This window comes from Psammomys obesus, unplaced genomic scaffold, assembly GCF_907164565.1.
Source record: "Psammomys obesus unplaced genomic scaffold, mPsaObe1.curated_primary_1811, whole genome shotgun sequence".
Lineage (NCBI taxonomy): Eukaryota > Metazoa > Chordata > Mammalia > Rodentia > Muridae > Psammomys > Psammomys obesus.
The window spans coordinates 3,071,439-3,088,106 of record NW_026590905.1 but is presented as its reverse complement, the minus strand read 5'-3'; the positions used below and the strand labels follow the sequence as shown (position 1 = coordinate 3,088,106).

The following is a 16,668-nucleotide window of genomic DNA, read 5'->3' as shown; positions in this document are numbered from 1 at the left end:
TCTCTTTTCTTTTGCCCAGGCACGGTCCCCCACACGGAGCAGAAATTAAAGTCTCTTGCCACTAGGTGGTCACAATGAGAGCCTGAGCTCTGTCAAGGGGGCTCATTAATTTTGATTTTTTTATTCATGCCTAGAAACTCTCCCAAGATTGCTTTTCTGATTATGTCCTTGTTTTTACTCTTTCATGTCTTAAAAGTTGATCAGCTGTGTAGAAAAACAAAACAAAACAAAACAAAACCCAAAAGAACAGCTGGGGCTTCAGGTTAAAGGACTATTTACCTTATGTGTCTTAACCAGATAATAGAGATGATGACTTAAAATGTAATATCAACTGTCCGTTAACTATTCCACACTTCTGTTTTCCTCTTCCAGCACTGTTCACACTGTTTGGCCATTTCACTGTGGGAGAGCAAGAAAGAAAGCCAGGGGGCCCAGGTTTAGTTTTTGTTTGGAAAATATACTGAAAATTTAGAAACACAACCTAGAAGCAAATATCTAAGCTAACACTGGGCTACAGGCTCAGTACTTTCTCTGTCAGAAAAGGGACAGGGTTAACAGAAAGGTCCCTCCTGTGATTACGGCAGTGTATGCTCTGCCCTATGACTCCGGCAGGCCCATCAATAAGCTGGGCACTGTAGCCCATGTTTCAGCTACTGAGGCTAAGGTAAGACTTGAGTTCTGGAGTTCAAGGTCAGCCTGAGAAACACAGTGAGACATGAGGGAGTAAAGGAGAAATCGAAGAAGTAAGACAGGGAGCAAGGAAGGGAGGAAGGAAAGATGAGAGGGAGGGAGGGAAGATAAAAAATAAGGGAGGAAAGGAAGAAGAGAGGGCGGGAGGGATGGGAACTCCCTGCCATAAATAGCTTTGACTGGCTAGGCCAATTCTAGATTACAATTCACACTATTCTTTCCTCCACAGCCTCATGTATAGGAGAGAGAGGTCATTACTTTCCAATTAAAATCAGGGAAAATACAAAGCAGAAAATGATACGATTATTTTGTCTAGAGTCACAGTGTGCAGTACAGAAAAGATTAAAGAAACCCTTGAGGCCTGCTGGGGTCCTGTCTCACTCCAGGTGCCCACCCCACAGCCTTATTTCCACTGACAGGCAGCCTTCATCTCCTTTGCTGCCAAGCTTCACAGATGTGCTGGCTTTCTTTCAAACAATTCCTTTCGTACCCATTAAAGCCATAGCATCTTCTATAGTGAGTTTCCTCTCCAAAGGAATGACTATTTTATATAATTTGGCTCAAAGAGAAAATTGGCTTAAATAAAATAATTTAGAATGCTATCACCATAGTAATGATGGCTCCAGTTAGAACACATCTACAGGTAATCAAAAGAACATGTGTGAGTTTTCCAACATGGAGAAGGCACTTGAGGCATGGCAGATGAATGGGCCAGTTCAGTTACAATGCCACACCTGGCTGCTTTTCCTGTTGTTAACTGGGAGAAAATGAAGCTTCCTGTGCAAAAGGCTGCAAGGAAGAAACAGCAAGCATCAAGTGGCAAAGCATCCTTCATGGTTTTAAATGTGCATACTGGTAGAGCCTGTCTCCAAGGCCATCCATCCATATTTACAGCACCTGGATACACTCCACCTGAATCACGGAGTTGAAAAGCAACAGGGAAGATGAGTTCAAAGTCAAATCCTGGTCCATATCCTAGAATGCAATGCTGCATTCCAGACTTAGGGTTTCTAATAAAAGTGTTACTACAAAGTTAAAGTTATTGTACTAGCATAAGCATACTTGAGGAAGTCACACTCGGAGATGATAACATCTTTGCTTCTCTACAAAGAAGAATCAGCCCTGGATATCATGGAACACCTCAATTCCCAGCACTGTGGGACGAAGGCAGGAAAAGGCAAGTTCAAGGCAAGCACAGGCATGTTGGGAGACCCTGGCTCAAAACATACACACTTGGGGGCATATACACACAGCAGCACTTTATTTATCGCATCTATGTTGGCATGCATGTACCACAGCACACACATGCCAGGGCACATGCGTGGGGGTCATTAGACAACTTGTGGAAGTCAGTTCTCTGCTTTCACCACGTGGGTCCCAGGGATGAAACTCAGCTTATCAGAACTGTGTGTGTGTGTGTGTGTGTGTGTGTGTATGTGTGTACATGCATGAGTGTTTCCAAAACCTGATACTAAAAGCTGGTAAGAAATGGATCTTCCAGAGTAACAGAATAGGGAACTCTGGAAGTAGACCCTCTTCCCAAAATATCGGCTTTTCAAATAGTAAAACTGTTTTCAAAATCATTTAACTCTGGAGAGTGTGCTCAGAAGGTTCCGTAAGTGATGGAATATACACGTGAAACTGACCATCATCTGTCCTGTCAGCTCTTCCATGTGTACGCCCAGCCTAAGGAACGGCAGGCTAAGGAACGGCAGGCTGCTGGCGCTCTTCATCCCCTCAGCCCATGAGAAAGCAGCTCTATTTCAGAGAGGCAAGAAAAGACAAACTCCCTCCCCTACCCAGAGTTCATACCAAGGGTGCACCCTGACTGCCACCAGTCACACTGGCTCCCCAAGAGAAGTTTCATGCCAAGAGGAGGAAGCTGAGACGGTGAGACGCTGCTAACTCCCTCACCTAGTGCCCTGTCAAGGAGTACAATGTCCCTTTTGGAAAAGAGGGCTTCCACCCTAAACTGCTGGTGCCATGACAAAGGGACTCTGTCAAGGGCAAGTGAGAACAGGAATGAAGTTTACATCTCCACCTGAAGCAACTCTACTTGGAAGGGAGAGTAGAAGATGCTGAAACGAATGGAATCCTGAGAGACCATGAACAGCTTCATGAAAACCAAGGAAAGAGAGGTGTACACCTAAGCAAAAGGGCAGAGCCGACCTTTCATGCAGACAAGAAGAGACAGCAGGGAAGGGCCCTCGTGGACCAGTAACAGATGGACATCAAAGGACTGTTAACAGCTCTAGGCTTGTACCCATGTAGGAAAGAATGGAGCAAGACACTGGGCAGACCTGAATATGCTCTTATGTGGCAGATATGACTGTCTACATGAGGTAGGCAAAGGGCTTCAGTATCACCTTAGATAAACACTTTAGATAAGCTACAGCGAAAACAGAAGCTGTGAAGCAGGGGGTGATTTGTTGTTGTTGTTTACTTATTTAATATGTACATATGAACACACATTTGCCATGCATATGTGTGTCACAGCTCATGTGTGAAAGGACAGAAAACAACTGTCAAGAGTCATTTCTCTCCTTCCACCATGTGGGTCCCAGCAATCGAACTCAGGTCACCAAGCTTGGCAGCAAGGATCTTCACCCACTGGACCATCTCGATGACCCCAAGGACTGATTTTAATAAGTTAGCTTACAAAACCATAGGTCTCATTATGACATGCTTTCATTAAATATATAGCTCAGTCACTCACGGCAGTGTGGAAGACAAGGATAAACCCATGATTAGGTCCCCTCAGGAGTGATCCAAAAGGAAACCTCATGAAACTATTTCCTGGGTAAATATTAAAATAGCACCCCCCCCCCCAAAGCCGCTAAAATAGCACCCCCCCCAAAGCCTCACAGATACCTGAAGTCTCCCAGCCACACATAACTGAAGTGAAGAGTGAAAACCTGACTACCTAGGGGACTTCAGCACAACCTTCCACCTATGACTTGTCAACCTGGAAGCATTGCCTAAGCAGTTAGGCCAGGAGGTGAAAACAGTTTGGAGAAGGCTGCATTCATGCACTAAGTTCAGCCAAGTAGCCAACCACACACAGTGATGAGGTCTAAACTCCAGCAGCCCCTAGGAGAGGTCAGAACTAACAAAACAAAACTACCAGTTTTCAGACATGGTGTCATTTGCCTGCGATCGCAGCACTCAGGAGGCCAAGGCAGGAGGATCATGAGCTCAAGGCTAGCCCAGGGTGTCAGGGAGGCTCCTCTGTCTCTAATTAAATTAATTACTTAAACTGAATACTTAGGTTTACAATTAAACACACACACCCAAATGTATTAAATATGCAACCAAAAACCAGTGCAATTATGAAAATATGTCACCAAACTGAGATATCCCTAAAGAGATAGTAACCACACATGGTTGCAAGTCTTTCATCCCTGAGCCTGAGGCACAAAGTTGAAAGTTCAAGGCCAGCGTGGGCAACAAAGCAAGTTCCAGGTTAGCATGGACTATAAAAAGAGAGCTGTCTATTAATTAATTATCTAATTAAAATTAAAGAAAAGAGATAGTGTAATGGTGGCCATTCCTTTGGGAATTGTCCTTTGCAGAGTCACGTCCTCTCTGTTTTCCAGCTTCTAAATTCTTGAGACAAGTCACACCTAACTGACTAAAACATTAACTCTTTCTCTGGATTTATGGAACCCAAAACATCTGGTGGCCTTCAGATAACATCTGAGCATGCACTGACCCAAAGCATGTAAACTGCTGTGAGTTTTAACTTGCAGAAAAACAGTGTTTGTCTAAGGAGTTACAGGAACTAGTCCAGAGGGTCAGGGCTGTGACGATCTATTTGCTCAGAGCAATGAACAGTAAGCAGGATGTGACTGGGATGAGGAAGAGCCTGGTGGACCCACAGCCTTCCGCCCACTGCCCCTTTCTCTCCCTATAAATGTCTGCTCATGTACCTGAAGTTTCTTCCCCCTTTTTTAGAGTTCTGGCCTTGAATAAGCTGATTCTTTGCCTAAAAACTCATCTCCCAAGTACTAGCTTTGGAGTGGCATGCAGATCCAACAACAATGGTATTATGAAAACAACCAGAAGTTCTGGATTTGAAAAGTTTAATGGCCAAAAATGGAAAACTTGCTGGAGAGACCCAGAATGAGAGTGAAGGCACAGGAAGCAACAATCAGCACAGATGCAGACAGATGGGAGGCATTCTGCAACGGGTATCAGCCGTTACTGCCTCACAACAGGGACACAGACTGAGAACACTCTCATGGGCTTTACTTCTTTCTCCTAGCACCTATGTATCTCTTCTTTTCTTGTCTTGTTTTCTTATCTTAGAATTTCTAAAGCAATTCCCAATAAGGAATGGGCATTGGTGCCTTGTTCTTAATCTTAAGGAGAAAGAAGGGTTAAGTCTTTCATAAAGGTGAGTATCAGAAGCCTCGCATGGTAGCACCTACCTGTAATTTCAGCATTAGGGATACTGGACATAGGAGGATTAGCTGGGAGCCAGCCTGGGCTACATGGCCGGATCTTGTTTTCAGATGACTCCTGTGTTTCTGAGGCATTCCTGCTTCAGGGTCAATGATTTTCTAGGACTCAGAAGGAGTTAAAGTTGTAGATGTTTATTATGAAACAGGGATAGAAAATACAATCAGCAAAGAAAGGAAAAAAAAAAAAAAAAAGCTCAGAAGGTAAAATCCAGGGGAAAGCGTGTGCAAGTTTCGCAGTGTCCCTTCCCGAAACACATCACACAGTTGCTTTTCAGAAAACACTGCAGCCCTGAGGTCACCTGAGTGGAGGGGGCAGGACTTCTGGTGAGAATCACTCAAGACACAGTACCCACGTGGCTGACCTATGCACAGCTCCATATCCCCAGGGAAAGCAGACATTCCCCTGAACTACTCTGGGCATAAATATCTGGACAAACTGGTGAGGCAGGGCTGGGTGCCTCAGGCGTGCACCTGTGCTTCTCTCCAGGCAGACATTTCAAACGCTCATCTCCTCAAGTTCCAGACTACGAGGTAGACAAACTGCAATCCCCTCACTTGCATAGAGCGAGTTCCTGTCTACCCCATGTAGCATATAGAGTTTTAAATAAACACAACCTATAACTTCAAAGCCCAAATACTCCTTTTTTGAGACAGGGTCTCATGTGGTTCAGACTAGCTTTAAACTCACTATATTGTCAAATGACCACCTTGAACTTCTGATCCTCCTGCCTCTACCTTGCCAGCCCAAAGATTACAGGCATGTAACACCAGGCCCACTGTGTGGAGTGTTAGAAACCCAGGGCCTTGTGCATGCCAGGCAAGCATTCTACTGGGAAGCTTCATCCCCAGATCTCCAAATCCTTCAATTTCTAATGCTGAGAAGAGATCAGTTTTTCAAACCCTACCCCAATGTTATTCCTTCCTGACACCAAGGCAGTCAAGAAACGACTGAAGAGCCCATTTGCTCCCCTGCCTGAAACACACTCAGAGCTGTTTAATAATGTAAGGTTGTTTAATTTCACAGCACACTAGAAAGAGTCTTCAGGGAGAAATCTTCCCATGGCATCTCAAGCTCTGTTTGATCTTCAGTCCAAAACACCTCCCGGGGCAAAGCAAATGTAGGTCTAGACAGGGCATGGGACTTCTTAACTTAGTAAAGCACTCACTGGGGGGGGGGGGGGGGGGGGGGGAGGAATCAAAGCATGTGGGTCTAACCTACCCCTTGGGGTATCCAGAATCAAATTAGATACAGGCACATTACAAGAGGTTTGTAAAGATGCCTTTGTCAATAATAAGAATATTAATTTAAGTAAATTCTATTATCTGAAATGTAGAAGTGGTAATCTAAACCAAAGAGAATAGCACCTTTGTGTAAACAAACTACTTGACAGCCTGAAACAGGAGGATTGCCACAAGTTTAAGAGTAGCCTCAGCTACAGAGATCCTTTCTCAAAACAAGAACAAATGGCAATAATAATAACATATACATACATAATGCTGTTATTTGTAGAAGTGCAAAAAGTTTGCAGAACACTTTTCTCAGGATCTTACCCACTCTCATATTTCAATTGCCAGCTCCCTAAAGTCCTTTCCTGACTTTAGTACTTGGTGCTCCATAGGCACATGTAACCTGACTCTGGCTACCAGCTCAGCATTTAGAAGGTTTAAGGACACAGCACCTATATCGTGGTGGATCATGGTGGTGGCAGATGACAACGATAAGAGCACCTTCAAGAGCAAGCAAACATTCCAAATGAGAAGCAGAAAGGACAAGTGGAACCAGGCTTGATCCTCATGGGGTTTATGGGAACTTCTCCATGCCCACAGTGACCTAGGAAGCTCCTACAAAGCTCTGCCTCTTAAAGGACCCAGTATGTCCCAATAGCACTGAAGGCTAGGAGACAGATTCCCTAAATGGGAACTTCCAAGATAGTGCTTCTCCCTGACCCTCCTGACCTGAGATAAGAGTACGGCAGTTTATAACAAAGGTCTCTCTCTCCCACCCGTAGGCTCCCTCCCCCCACCCCCACGTGATGGACTGACTGGTTCAACACATTCAAGGTAAGTTCAAAGCCAGCAGGACAAGTTGTACACAGCTGGGGGCCGATCAGCCAGCACACCTTTCTTCAAACGAATAAACCCAAAATTAGAGAAGAAAGACTCTTCAAGGACTTTAAAACAACCCAGCCCTGAAGGCCAGGTTTTGGCTTCCCAAGGACCTCCTCTACTTTGTGTGTGTGTGTGTGTGTGTGTGTGTGTGTGTGTGTGTGTGTGTGTTTGGGGGGCTGTCTTTCTGTCTGTGTGCTTGCTGCATGTCTGTTCCCTTACCATCAACAAAAGCCTTTCTTTACCACTAATTGTGTCTGCTCCTTTCTCCTCTGTCAAATTTTCTCCTGTTACAAGTTGAGCTCCAGATTTTTCTTGCCTTTTAATTCTTTAACTGGCAGAAAAAAATGAATCTGATCAATCCCCAGAACAGTGGTTCTCAACCTTCCTAATGCTGTGACACCTTAATACAGTTCCTCAGGTTATGGTGACCCCAACCATAAAATTATTTCATTGCTACTTCATAACTATAATTTTGCTACTGTAAATATCTGATATGCAGGATATCTGATACGTGACCCTCGAAGTGGTCACAACCCAGAGATTGAGAACCACTGCCCTACATGGTAACAGCATCATCTAGGGGACAACACTTTTAACACCTGAACTTTCGGGGAACGCAGTATGACCTCATCCAAACCATATTAACACATTATACTTTGTGGATCCAAAAGAAAACTCCTGGGCCGAAGACACGGTTAAGTAGTAGAGCACTAGCCTAGCATTGTGACGCTTTGGGTTCAATTCCTAGCATCTGGCATCCATCATTTGAGATGTAGCTTGAATTTTTCCATTTCTTCCCAACGCGACCCACCTAGAACAAAATACTTTTGCTTCTACTCCACCCCATGGTAGAGCCTCTGGTACTCCGCCTTGTGGTAGAGCCTCTGAACTGGTCTCTAACAGCCTCTTGACAACTCCCTGCTGATGTTCTGCTGCTCTTGGGAAAGCGTCATGCCTTAAAACAAGATTTCTCCAACTTTAGACAGCAACCCTGGCTTGCTGCTTTCACGGAGGCACACTGTACCTCCTTGACCTTGCTTTGCTCCACGTTATGGTACTACTTTGCCAAAAGACCCCTTGTGATTACATCAGGCCACACCTAGGCCATACAAGCTAATCTCCCTATTTGTCCTATTTGGTTTCTGTTGCTTCAATAAACACCATGATCAAAAGCAACTTGGGGAGGAAAGGGTTTATTTCATCTCACAGCTTACAGTCTATCACTGAGGGAAGACAAGGCAAAAGCCTGAAGCAGAAGTTATGAAGAACACTGATTACTGGCTTGCTGCCTGGCTCATGTTCAATTACCTTTTACACAGCCCAGGTCAACCTGCCTAGGGCCAGTACTGCCCACAGTGGACTGGGTCCTCCTCCATCAGTCAGCAATCAAGAAAATGTCTCACAGACCAATCTGGTGGAGGAGATTCTTCAACAGAGGTTCCCTCTCCCCAGGTATGCAAACTGACAACCAAGGTTCACTATCATACTACCTTAGGGAAAACTGATTAACTGTTCTACTTTTGTTCAACATGAAGTTGAAAGTTCCGACCACGTTCCACAGAGCACGCACAGCATGGCTTCCTCTTCTTACTGGGCCTGCTTCCTGCCTCCCTGTGTTTCAGCCTCTCAGCCTTGTCTAGTTCTCAACTGTGCTGTTCCATTCAGCCTCACGGGCTTCACATGCTATCCTCACTGCCCTACCTGAGGATCCTTTATCTGGCTGGCTCTTGATCAAGTCTCCCAGTATCTCTAAAGTCACCACATTCACAGGGTGGGTACTCTCTGATTTCCCAGCCTACCCCTAAGCTCTTTCTACACTGCCATTCTTTCTCCTTCATAGTTTCCTCAATAACTGAAGTTAGGGTTTCTCTGTGTGATTAAATAATCATAATAATCATATAAATATGTTAGGTCTGTCTTTCTACATCACACCGCAAACCCATAAGAGACAAATCCAAAAAAACCCTCATGATCATTAACTGGTTGCTGGCTTAAAAGATAAACAAGTGTCAACAAAGGTTATTTTAACAGCAGATTTAGGGTGCGGAGTATGAGTTGCACAAATTAAAGATTTCAGCATTTGCATTTTAGGCCCAGTGGGTCAGACCCAGCCAGTTGGCCACTCATTGCTTCATATCTCTATAACACACCGGAGTCTTCTGTCTGCTTGCAGCCCAAATATGCCACCCTTCCTACACTGAGAACTATTAGACTCTGCATTGTGCAGAATCTACCACACCAATCCTGGGGATAGACACCACTCCCCTATTCATGATCACTGGACAGATCATTAGAAAAACGTTTTAAAAACACTCGTGTTGTAGTATCTGGAATTGTTAGCAAATGAGGAATTCTTCCTTGACCTACAACTTCCAGGGACTTTTCCTCACAGGTCCTTTTCCAGTCAATGAATATCCTACATTCTGGAACCATCAGTGTTCTAGAACTAGAAAGTTCTAGATTTCAAACAAGTTTGTACTTAGAAAATTTACTGGGCTTCAAGCCTTAGTCCAATGATGCACATAGGTCAAGATAATTACCTAACAGTTCTTACAAAACCAAAGTACTAGATAATCCAAGTGCAACCCTATTTAGCAAGGCACCAGCCACACAATGTCCTGTGAATGTGTTCTGCTGTTCCTGATCCAGGGTTTCTGGCTCTTAACTACTTGGTTCTGCATCTCAGATGAATTCAGGTTATCCTCTAAGCTTAACCAAATACTATGAGAACAATTAGAAAGAACATCAAGAATATAGGGACACCTGTGTTACTCCTAGAAGCCTGGGAGACCAAGTTACATCATCAGGACATCCATCTTCACCCCAAGCAGTGAGCGTATGTGTAAAATGCACTTTCTAACTTAGAGGAGAGAGCCCACATGTCAGTTGCTACACACTTATGCCTACACATCCCTTGTGGAGGGTTGAATAAAAACGGCCCCCAGAGGCTCATATATTTGATCATTTAGACATCAGGAAGTGGAACTTTTTGAAAGGATAAGACTTAATAGGAGGTGTGGCCTTGCAGGAGGAAGTGAAGCCTTGCTGGAGGAAGTGTGTCACTGCTCCCACCCACTCTACCTATAGATCAGGACACAAAACTCTCAGCTACTGCTCCAGCACCTGCCAGCTTAGTGAGGCATCATACTAGCAACACTACTGAAAGAAATGTGGGCCAAGCTCAAGAGGTTTCAAGAGGAAGAATATTGGTAAGTGGCCTAGAAACCATTCTTGTGTTATTCTGGCAAAGAATGTGGCTGCTTTCTGCCCTCATCATAAAAATCTGCCTGAGGCTAAACTGAAGAATTTTAGAATAATGGTGTTGGCAGAAGAGATTTCAAGATGGCCTAGTAATGACTATATTGTATGGCTATTAGTAATCACTGTTATGTAGGTCTATAACGAAGAGGAGCAAGCTGGACAAGGAAAAATACAAAATGTACAGTTTGAAAAGAAAAAGAGCACCAGGAAATGTTTTGTTGGAGCCAAGTCCAGTGTTCATGGAGATAAAAAGTTTGAAGAAAAGCTTGATACTAAATAGAATAAAGGGAGTGATGACCTTAGGGCAAGATCTCACCCAGTTAAGATTCCCACTTGTAAAGATGAATTAAGGAGAAGATGAAGCAGTGAAGGAAACCATCACCAACAGAAAGCTGATGCAAATGTAACTGAAGGAAGACAGCAGAACTTGGCAGCTTCAGCCATGTGGTTCTGGCTTTAGAGTCAAGAATACAGAAACGGGTTGTGGAATCTCCCTCCTCAGCTAAGGACAGCTACTGAGACCTCGTATGTGTCAAGGGTGTCCCTGCATGGAGGCCCAGAGAAGCCAATGAGTGAAACTGTAAAGGTGAAGCTTGAGTTTCATTGGAGACAACAAAATGTTGGATATGTCAGAGTCATGAAATACCTGCCAAGGAGAGCTGCAGACTGAGAGTGGGACCAGCCCAAGACAGACAAGTATGATACAGTCAAAAAGATGAAAGGAACTGGAGATCTCAAAAGCACTTTGACATCAGACACAGTGATGTAGAATTTGGAGCTTACCCTGCTGGCTTTCAGTCTTGCTTTGGTCCAGTATTTCTTCACTATGCTCCATGTCCTCCCTTTTGGAACAGTAAGCTCTCAATTAATTGCTTTCTTTGCAAAAGTTGTCTTAGTCACGGTGTCTCTTCACAGCAACAGAACAGAAACTCAGACAATTCTTCCCTCTTTAGTCTTAGAAGCACTTTCTCTGTACTTGGCATCTACTTCCTATTTCATGGGTTTGGGTCATTTTACTCGCTCTAGCCTTCTCATGTGATTCCATCTATAGCAATTTACTCAAATGTAACTTACTTCAGCAGGTCTTCCCAGCAGCCCAGACACCCTCAGATACTACTTTCTTCCCACAAGTCACACTGCATACCCTGAGTGACATCATGGGGCAGGTTCTGATTCAGATCATGTTTGTACTCCCCTCTTCAAGTGTCAGAATCAAGAAACATTTCCTGAGGACTTGCTGGTTGAGATAAACTAATGACCAAGGGTTTAATTTCATCAGAAGGACAAGCAGTGAGAGAAGTCAAGACTTAAGGATGACTTTAGTAAGCATGTTCGCAGGATAGCCTTGGAGCTTACCAAGAAAAGGATGTGCTGAGGTAAGGAAAAAAAGATGAGATGTTTCAGGAGGCCATGTAGCTTAGCCCAGAACTGTAACTGAAAGACAAATCTCAGGAAGAAACTCAGAAGGCAGGAAGGCTCAGCCAGTAAGGTGCTTGCCACCAAGCCTGACCACCTGAGAACCCACATACATGGTGGAGGGAGAGAACTGGCTCCCACAAACTGTCCTCTGACACTTTATTGTGCCATTGTGTGTGTGTGCAAACACATGAAATGAATAAATAAGCAAACAAACAAATAAATAAAATACAATAAAAATAAAAAGATAAAATAGAAGAAACCCAACCAAGTAAGCGTTATAGTTCCAAGAACAATGAAAAGGATGGTTTACAGAGAAATCTGTAGTTGGCAACCAAGTTGCTAACAAGCTGAATTAGCCAAAGGTACCTAAGATGCCACTGTATGTGGTGATTCAAAGACTTATGGACATATTCTGGAAAGCAGTGTTGGCAAAAGCTGGCCTGCAGGACAGGACTATGGCTAAAAATGACAAGAATGTAACCATTCTTTCAAGCAGCCTGACAGAATGAGGAAGACCAAATCACAGCTCCGAGGAAGTGAGAGAAGCAACTGCGAATATAAAATATCAGTAAAAAAGGTGGCTCTGAAGACAAAGCAGGGACTAACATCTGAAAGCCATCACTGCACCGAGGATCAACACAGAGCAGAAAAGAGGGCTATGAAGACAACTGAGATGTGTGATCCTGGGAAAACCATTTTCCATTCCCTTAGCTAACTCATATTCTAGCAGTTATGAGTCAATATACAGAAACGACTTTTGGAAGAATTTAACAACTTCTATAAAGACTTTGTCAGTGTAATAAACAGTGTGTACTCTTACGGTGGTTTAAATGAAAATGGCCCCATAGGCTCACAGGGAGTAACACTATTAGGTGTGGCCTTGTTGAAGTAGGTGTGGCTTTGTTGGAGGAAGTACATCACTGGGGTGGGCTTTGACGTTTCAGATGCTCAAGCCAGACCCAGTGTGCCTATCTTTTCCTGCTGCCTCCTATCCAGACACAGAACTCCTGGCTCCTTTTCCAGCACTGTGTCTGCCTGTGTACCATCAGGCTTCCCACCATGATGGCAATAGACTAAACCTCTATAAGCCAGCCCCAATTAAATGCTTTTCTTTAAAAGAGTTGCCATGGTTATAGTGTCTCTTCACAGCAATAAAATCCTAGGAAAACTCTTAAACAAAGGTCTGTTACTTTTAAGCCCTCCTTATGTCAGAGGATACCTAAAGCCTGCTCTAACCTAACAATTGCAGGGAACTACTTACTCCATTCCCAGCAAAGAGAGAAGTGGACAAACAGCTGATAAAGTCAAAGCAGGGACAGTAACTTTGTAAATTTTCCTGCAGGCTACCATTTCATAAAGGAGGAAGTGTCCCAGGGTCCCTCCCTCCCCAGTAGATAAGAAAAATGCCAAGAACTCACAGAACTGTCTGCTTCCTCTGCCAACCTGCCTTGCTTGAGCAGAAAGACTAAATAAAACCATCACAGACATTGTTTGTCTTCATAAGTAAAATAGTGAAATGGGATAAGGTTTATTTATTTCTCCTTAGTTATCTCATTTTGGGGTGTCAATACCAGGACCCAGGAAATGCTGCAAAGTCTGCAGAAATTTTCCATATTCTAACCACTTCCTGGAGGCTTTAAATAGGGGAAGGGAGATTGCTTCTGAGTAGGGCCACACCAGGGTCAGTGACAAATGCCTTCAAAATATTTGTAAAACAGTTTCACACAGTAGGTCTTTTAACATAGGAGTAAGAGGAGGTATTATTTTCAGACCATGAATTACACCTTATGGCCATGGAGACTATCAAAACTACAAGGGAACAGACAAAATCATTTAACAAAACCTTCCCTCATAACAAAAAGAATTTGGTCAGGAATGACAAATGTTATCTGCACTGATATTTAAAGTACACAGTGGTTGGGTTTGCTTTACTTTTCTATTTGGATTTTAAATCTTCCCAGATGTGCACAGCTTAGGGTAACAATTTTATTCCCTGGACAAAGCCAGACAAGCTTCACAGATGCTTCTTCTTCCAAAAGAAACTCACAGATCATTAGTGAAACCCATAAAAGCAAAGTTTATTTAAAAAATAAATGAAATAAAATAAAAACTAAGCTGTGGTGGTGGCTGGAGAAATGGCTCCATGATGCTCTTCCAGAGGATCAGGGTTTGGTTCCCAGCACCCATTCCAGTTCCAGGAGATCTAATGCCCTCTTCTCACATCTGAGGGCACTTCATGAATGTATTGCATAAACATGCATGGAGTCAAAACACCCATATACATATAGCAAAATATTTTTTCAAAAACTAAGCTGTGTTTATTGACAATATTAAAGTGCTCACAGAAGAAGAAGAAAAACAGTACCAGCAGATAATAAAACAGAATGGCATAGGGAGCAAAAAACAAAGGCTGTATGTTCATTATGATTAACAAAAGTCAGCTTGCCTAGCAAAACTTAAGAAAAGTCACATGATTTCACGGAAAACTGGGCCTTTTTTAAAAACAGGGAAATGGTGACGTAACAAACCAAGTATACACGAGACAGTCACAGTCACGGGATCCTTCGTAATTCTCACCAATGTATAAATGGCCCAGTAGTACAAATATGTGTGTGATCCTGAAGGGAAAATGAAAAAGGTGAGCAGCAAACTCTTAGTTCACGCCTGAGTCAGTCACTGTCAAGAATTCAACAAAATCTGTTCCCCAGTTGAATATGCTACAGGAAACATAACATGTTTCCAAGATTTGAAGTAGGTAACCTTCAACAGAATATATATACTGGTGGTGGGTGTTTGTTGTGGGGGAAATAAAAAGAAAGGCTGTTAATAAAAACCCACACCTATCCACATATAGACATGGTTACTGATATAACATGAGGATACCTAATAGTTAACACTGAAACAGAGTGCATTAACATCTATAAGCAATTTTTATCCCAATGCTAAATGTTTTTGCTAAATCACATCCACCCAAGTACTTTCCTCTGACCTGAACTGATTACAGTATTATATGTATGAATCAAAAATATCTGGCGACTCTCATGATGGATTGGAATGGAACCATGTGTACTCGAATCCCAATCAATGGGCTCATTTCTAAGTGGGTATGAACTTTTAAACATGGGGGAGTTTACTGATAGACTTCACCAGAAATACATTCAAGACGGTGAAAGTGGTGTTACTGGTCATAGCAAAAGGATTATTTCAACAATAGACTATGAGGAATAGCAAAAGGGTTATTTCAAGAACAGATTATGAGGGATAACAAAAGGGTTATTTCAAGTATAGACTGGGAGAGTTATTAAAGTCTACTCAATGGTTAGCTTAGCATCTGGGGTAATTTCACATACTAGGTCCACAGACTTCTTGAAATGCGATTCTGTCCGTCAACTCCTAAGTTTTAACTTCAGTGTACATTTTCTCACTACTACAGTTCCATAACAAGATCTGCATAGTCTTGGCAAACAGATCTCAATCCTCATTCGTGGCGAGTTGAAGTTTGAGCGAATGAATGAATGGATGGATGAATGAATGCAAAGTATCAAAAACAAAAACAAAATGCCTGACACAAGACCCACTGAAGGCAAACAAAGAAGGATTCCAGATCATTGTTCTGGCCATGGAAAGAAAACATGTAAGAACGTCATCCCCTGAAACTCATAAAGAGGATTCTCAAAGCTCTGTGGCTCCAAAAAGGGGAAGGAGCAATGAGGGTGCGGGGGACCAAAGGAACTAGCAGGGTTCGTAAGCCAGTAACTCCAATTGGAAACAAAACATAAAATAGTAAGAGGAAAAAGCGAAGACGGAGAAGCCCCCGGAAGTAAAATCAACAATCGGGAAAGGAAAGCAATAGCGTGGAAGCGGCCACCGAACGTTCCCACAGCTCAAAGCCGCAGGACCGCGGCCCACTGGAGGCCCTGACACCGGGGACACCCACGACCCCGGAACGCAAACCCGAAGCCCGAGGCACGGCGGGGGCGAGTTCCCGGGAACGCCTCCCGTCCTTCTCAAGCAACCCCGCCCACTGGGCCCGCCCCGTCCCGCCGGCTACTCACCGGATTCGCTTCCTACATAACGGTGCGAAATCGAGCGGAGAGAGCCTGGGGGAGGGGCTAGCCGCGGGGTCGGTATGATGGGCCTTTTTCGAGGATCTCTGGGAGCGAAGGGACCGCAAGGCACCCTTTATGGAAGCCTTCCTTCTCCCCCTCCCCGTCACAAGCTGGCGTCTTCGGACCATCGAACCTCCCGACTTCCGCCTGGATCCAGCCAATCCGTGGTGGTCCCGCCCACCACAAAAGATCGCTCCGCCCCCGTGGAGCCCTTCGGAACGTCCGCGCATGTCGTCGCGGGTGGGCCTTTGCCTGGGTTGTGAAGCGTTTAAAGCCAGCCGTCCTTCCCCACCACGTGATCCTCAAGCTTGGCAGGTTGTATTTTCTCCTTGCAGAACCCATGTCTAGTAAGATCACAGTATACCGAGTCGAATGGCCAAGTGCTAGGCCCGAGAAACCCAGCTCGACCAATGGCATTTCGGTGTAGCTCCAAACCTCTTTGTTTCCTTCTCCCTGGAAGTGGACATGTTGATAGTTCTACGTACGAGCGTAGCGGCTACCTTACTGAAATCAAATACTTTGGTGTTTGCAATACAGGAAAGAAAAGTGCGTTATTGGCTAGGCGTCATTGGGCTTGAAAGTGAACACTGAACCTATGTGCTGTCCCTGTCCTTACG

General features: G+C 44.0%; 1 protein-coding gene across 5 annotated transcripts in view; it reads right to left on the bottom strand.

Moving 5' to 3' along the window:
- The window catches only part of Parp11 (poly(ADP-ribose) polymerase family member 11), a 38,936-nt gene extending 22,473 nt beyond the window's left edge, over positions 1 to 16,463 (bottom strand). For 2 of the 5 annotated variants that reach the window (XR_008720403.1, XM_055609313.1), the window contains exons 1-2: positions 5,121 to 6,328; positions 280 to 399 (exon numbers count right to left, since the gene is read on the bottom strand). The gene's annotated coding sequence lies outside the window, so the exon portion shown is untranslated. Of the gene's footprint in view, positions 1 to 279; positions 400 to 5,120; positions 6,329 to 15,997 lie in introns of those variants that run through there. The other 3 variants (XM_055609316.1, XM_055609314.1, XM_055609315.1) reach the window with 3 other exon arrangements.
- Positions 16,464 to 16,668: the final 205 nt, after the last annotated feature.